Here is a 5,018-nt window from a genome sequence, read left to right as displayed (position 1 = left end):
AGAGTGAGGGGGTAAGGAAGGTAGTGAATAAAGTCACAAGGGAGAAAAAAGGCACAGAGCACCCCAAAGACAGACCTCATCCCACCTCCCCAAACCAGGAGGACGCTGTGCTGGGGAGAGAAGCTCCTGCTGGATTCATCTTCCCAAAATAATACTGCCCACTGTAGCAGCCGGGGGGAGGGGGGCAGCAAGAGAAGAACAGACCAGGGTGGAGGGCAGGCATAGGGAAGGAAACACTTAAGGAGCAGATGGCGAAGGGTGAGGAAGCTCTATTTGTATATTTAGAGAGGGGGACAGTGCTGAGCAGTGCTTAAACTGAAAAGCAAATGTCCTAAATTTCTTTTTTTTAATTTATGTATTTATTTACTTTTTACGTATGTATGTATGTATGTATTTATGTGTTTATGAGAGAGAGAGAAAGAGAGAGAGAGCGAGCTTGCGTGAGCAGGAGAGAGGGGTAGAGGAAGGGAGAAAGAGAGAATCTTAAGCAGGCTACACACAGTGTGGAGCCCGGTGCAGAGTTTGACCATAGGATCTTGGGATCACGACATGAATTGAAATCAAGAGTCAGACATTCAACCCATTGAACCACTCAGGTGTTCCTAAACTTCGTTATTTAAAAAAAAAAAAAAAAAAGATTTCCTTGCTATCCCTACCCTATACGCAACTTTTCATAACTTAATTTCTTTTTCTCTTTATCCTTTCCTTTTTTTTGGGGGGGGGTGGGCATTTTATTAACACTTTGCTTTTACTTAAGAGAGGTCAGTGATTTCATTGGGCTAAGGTCTGGCATGGATGGGCCTGTACCTGGAAGGATGGCCAGAATTTCTAGTGACTCCAGACCCAACATTCCAGGTAATTCTAGTGCCATTTGAAGACTGGTTTGCTATTATACTCTGTGCAAAAACCCAGGAACCCAGCTTTAGGACCCCCTTGCTGTTTATGGACTGAGACTTCTCCTTAGGGGAACTATTTAAGTGTCTGAACTAGGCTTCTCAGATGGAGTAATAAAGGCCAGTTCTAATTCTATGACCTCCTAGAGATCTGGGTCCATAAACACAGAAAGCACGCCATTCCTCTGTATAGTGAAGCAGTCAAGACCCCTAGGGCCTTCAGGCTTGCAAGGCGATACCCCTGTTGAATTTTTGAGGTAGGTTATTGGGATGGTCAAGTGTGTTTTCTTTTGGGACACCAATGGGAGGCAGGAGGAAAGTTCCCCTGCCTCCACTCAGGCCATGGTAAAGAAATGGTACCTGCTATGGAAGAGATTCATACTGGAGGGAACCCCTGGGAAAACACGTGTGTCCTTGAGGTGTCATTGAAGACACCTGGGACCCATGACCCATGATAGGTTTGTATGAAATCAAGTCAGGCCCCATTGAAAAGCATGTTGATTTCCATGGCATTCAAGAAGGATATATGGTTGGAGTGAAAAGTTGCTGGGTCATTGACGGCAGGTTGGGTGTAAGAGTTAGAGGGGAGTTGTCATCTAAGTCAACTGCAGTCTTGATGGTATGATGGTACAGTCTGGGAGAAGTGGATATTGCAAACTTGGATATTCAAAACATCATCATGGAGAGCAGGTTTGGGAAAGGAAGGGCTCTGGAGGCTAGAGAGAAGACATCTAGATTTTTCACAGAAGCAGATCAATGAGCAGAGTTGCAGCAAATCCTAAGATGGGATTATTTAATTCAAGTACCAATGTCTGGCCCACCACATACAGCAGGATCTGGAGAAGCTTGAGGTTCCCCAAGGCCAAGTTCAGCATCGATGACTGGACTGCACATAGTAGGAGGTTTCAAAGAATTCATACAAGCAGAATGCACATGGGAGCCTGCCAGGGATTTATTCATGGACTTCTGCCCTGGCTGTATCAAACTGGAGGAGCTGTGTTGAGGCTAATGGGGTTTCTAGAACTGACAGGTAGCAGTGACTATGACAAAGATGGCTATTAGTTCTTTGATGGGTCTGATTGACTGAGATTTTGCAAATAATTGTTGCTTCCTGGACCTTGAGACACAGGAGGGAATGGCCTGAAGTCCACGCCTTACTCCTGCTGAGGGTGCTCACCAGATGGCAGGGAAACCATCTTCTGCTAAGCAGGCAGCATCTTGGAGCCACCTGAGTGTAATTCATCATCTCTCCAGGTCACACCGAGCCTCTCATCTTTTAAGGTATCATTTGAGAGTTGGATCCTGTGTTGACATTTAAATTGACATCTCCCTTCATGACATTAAGGACCATCCCAAATTCAAATCCCAACCAGGGCCCATCTGTGGGGCACTGCTTTTGGAATGTCATCCCCAGTAATACTTAGACGGAAGATGGAAATGTTCATTCAGATCCTGGGATCATCCTGGTCATCTCCATGCTGTGCTTGATGCCTGCCATGCTTATCCCAGGGAGAAGGCCTGGGCATTTCTTTGCCAACTGCTGTTGAAAATGCCCTGCAGACAACCTTTGAGAATTGTGGAAGTGCTCCCCTCAGTCAAGACCACTGAAGATGGTTTGGTCAGGAAAGAAGTTTCAATCATCTGGGATTTTTGACATATTGTCTGGCCCAGTGACCACATAAAGACCAGGTAGATGAACAACTGGGGACATCTGCCCTCTCCATTTCTAAGCTTATCATTTCTGCAAATCCAAGGAGGCATATCTGGCCCCTGACATCTTGGGGTTGAGGGAAGTGCCCCTAGGAGCAGAGAATGTGGCATAGTGATACCATAAGAAGATGGCTTTTCTTGCCCAAATACCTAGCCTTCATTAGGAGTCATCTGCTAACAAAGGAGAATCTCTGGACTGGTTCCCAAGTCCTGTTAATAAATTTTCGTATCCTGGAGGGAGTACGGTAGAATAACCACTTGTCCCTGATTTCTCTTCTATTCTTTATAAAAACTCCTCCTGTAATTTCAGCCAAACTATCTGCTCAGGATTCCTATGATCTGGGTGGTTGGGTTCTATGGGCCCAGACTGAGAATTCATAGAAGGTGAAACCAGGTCATCTGGAGAAAAGGACACATCTCTATATCCTACAAGGACAAGTAGAGCTGCCACATGTGTCTGGGGCCCAAGTCCCTTACCTGGGCTTTGGTATTGAACTATCATAGTATAAACTATGGTTTTTTGGGAGTTACATGTATACCCCAGCATTCTGTATTGTTTGTGCTACTGTATTTTCTCATTACAGAAAAACATATGCTAGATATTTGAGAGTTTGAAAGGAGTGCTAATGATGCTCCAGCCTACTCATGAGACAATCTGTCTGGGTTCTCTCCCAGGGTGGGGGGTATCTCCATCCAACACTAGTAGAGGGGCTGGAGGCAGGCAGGAAGATATAAGAATTTGCCAAAGAGCTATTGCCCTAGTAGGAGACAGAGATAACTGCTTGGTTTGTGGACATCGAATGTATTTGTCCCAATATCATAGAACAGCAGGGGAGTAGAGCTGGCCAGGCTGCCCACAGAAAGAACCAGTTTGTCTTCTACCCTAGGCCTGTCCTAGGCCAGGGACACATGGGGCAGCGGGTTTGGGTACTGGTGCCAGAACACAGAGTTGGGGCAGCTGGCATTCAGAGAGGAATTACAGCTCTGGATGACTGGATGTGAGGGCTATAGTATAAGAGGTTTTAGGTCATTCCAAAGGCAAGTATCTGTGTGCTCAGAGGGGCTTTGGTTCTCTCTCTCACTTGCTTCTAAGAATGTCCTGGGCTTGGAAAGGAGTGGCAGTTTCAACTTGACCTTCAATGAAGCTTCTGCAGCCTGAAAACATATGCGTCCTTTGGGCTAACACTTTCTGAGCAGGCGTGGCATTTGGAAAAGTCTGGCTATGGGAAGGTCTGGAAGACCTGTGGGTCATGGAATTTGACATGGTCATCAATGTGCAGTGTGCTAAGAATCCTGGGACTTCCTGTGGTCAGTAGGATTACTTTCTTTAGCCCCAAGAACTCTCAGACCAAATGAGAAGGTGTAAATACCTTATTCCCCTGACACCACTTCCAGTTGCGTTCTTCAGACCCATGATCTCATGCGACCCAAGGAGCACTTGAGGGATATGACCCCCATTCTTGGAGTCACAAGGGGAAGAGGGAAGGAGACTGGGATGACTGGTTAGTTTCCATGGTTACTCTGCTCAGAGAACTTTGGAACCAGATGGGGGTCTGCAGAAAAGGACATCACTGCAGGGAGACTGCTTGATTCTCTTTTCATGGTGGGGAGTTTCTCCCTTAGGGTTACAGGAACTGGGTGAACTCCTGAGCTTGCAGTCACAAATAGGATTAGGCTCTCTGAGTTCTTCTCATACTGCAGCCCAAACATCTGTGTGACAGCGACTGGATGCTTGTTGGCTACGTCCCCTCATGCTGGCCACCTGAATGCCTTGTTTCTCTTTGTTCTTCCATGCACTGAAGCTGGTCCTGTGGCTTCACCATTCTCTGGGTATGTCTCCTGCTGCCAGGGGAGAACCTCATATCTTGAGGGCACAGCCTGCTGATCCTGGAATTCAGGGGTCTAGGAGTCATATTTGCAGAAGCAATTCTCACCTTTTAGGACATTTGAGTTGCCCTTTTTCTAAAATGGGACACAGAAGAACTCTCTAAAATCACCTGTCTCCCAAACAGAAGTGAATTTCTAGGTCAAAAAAGGGCTGACACCAGCTAGCTCCATGTTCAGTCCCTGGAGGTGGAGTGGGGGCAGGGGAGGGGGAGTGGGCTTTGGTTCAGGGCCTAGAAAGCCGTTAGGCTGGGGAGCCCCTCTTCCCTGAGCCCCTGCAGCTCTTAAAGTGTTTTATTCACCAGAAGGAACCATGTAAATGAAGCACATAAGAAATGAGCTTGTAGAGGCAAGCTGGGACAAAATTCAGGAAAGTCTCACATGCTACATTACAAATTTGCAGTGTTTTGGTAGGGAGTGGGGCATTACCAAAGATTACTACTGCCCATGATAGTGACAGGCTCATGACTTGGCTTTAGGGTGATTCATTCTCCTATTCAGGGAGAAAAAGAGTCAAGATGCTTTTGGAGG

At 46.5% G+C, this 5,018-nt stretch overlaps 1 pseudogene; it reads right to left on the bottom strand.

Moving 5' to 3' along the window:
• Positions 1-1,951: 1,951 nt before the first annotated feature.
• Positions 1,952-4,356, bottom strand: LOC124509667 (B-cell CLL/lymphoma 9 protein-like; annotated as a pseudogene).
• Positions 4,357-5,018: the final 662 nt, after the last annotated feature.

The sequence above is a fragment of the Lynx rufus genome, unplaced genomic scaffold, assembly GCF_022079265.1.
Source record: "Lynx rufus isolate CCGP_SWC_20201006 ecotype Redwood Valley unplaced genomic scaffold, mLynRuf1.p SCAF_1, whole genome shotgun sequence".
Classification (NCBI taxonomy): Eukaryota; Metazoa; Chordata; class Mammalia; order Carnivora; family Felidae; genus Lynx; species Lynx rufus.
The sequence above is the reverse complement of the archived record's forward strand: the minus strand, read 5'-3'. Positions and strand labels throughout refer to the sequence as shown.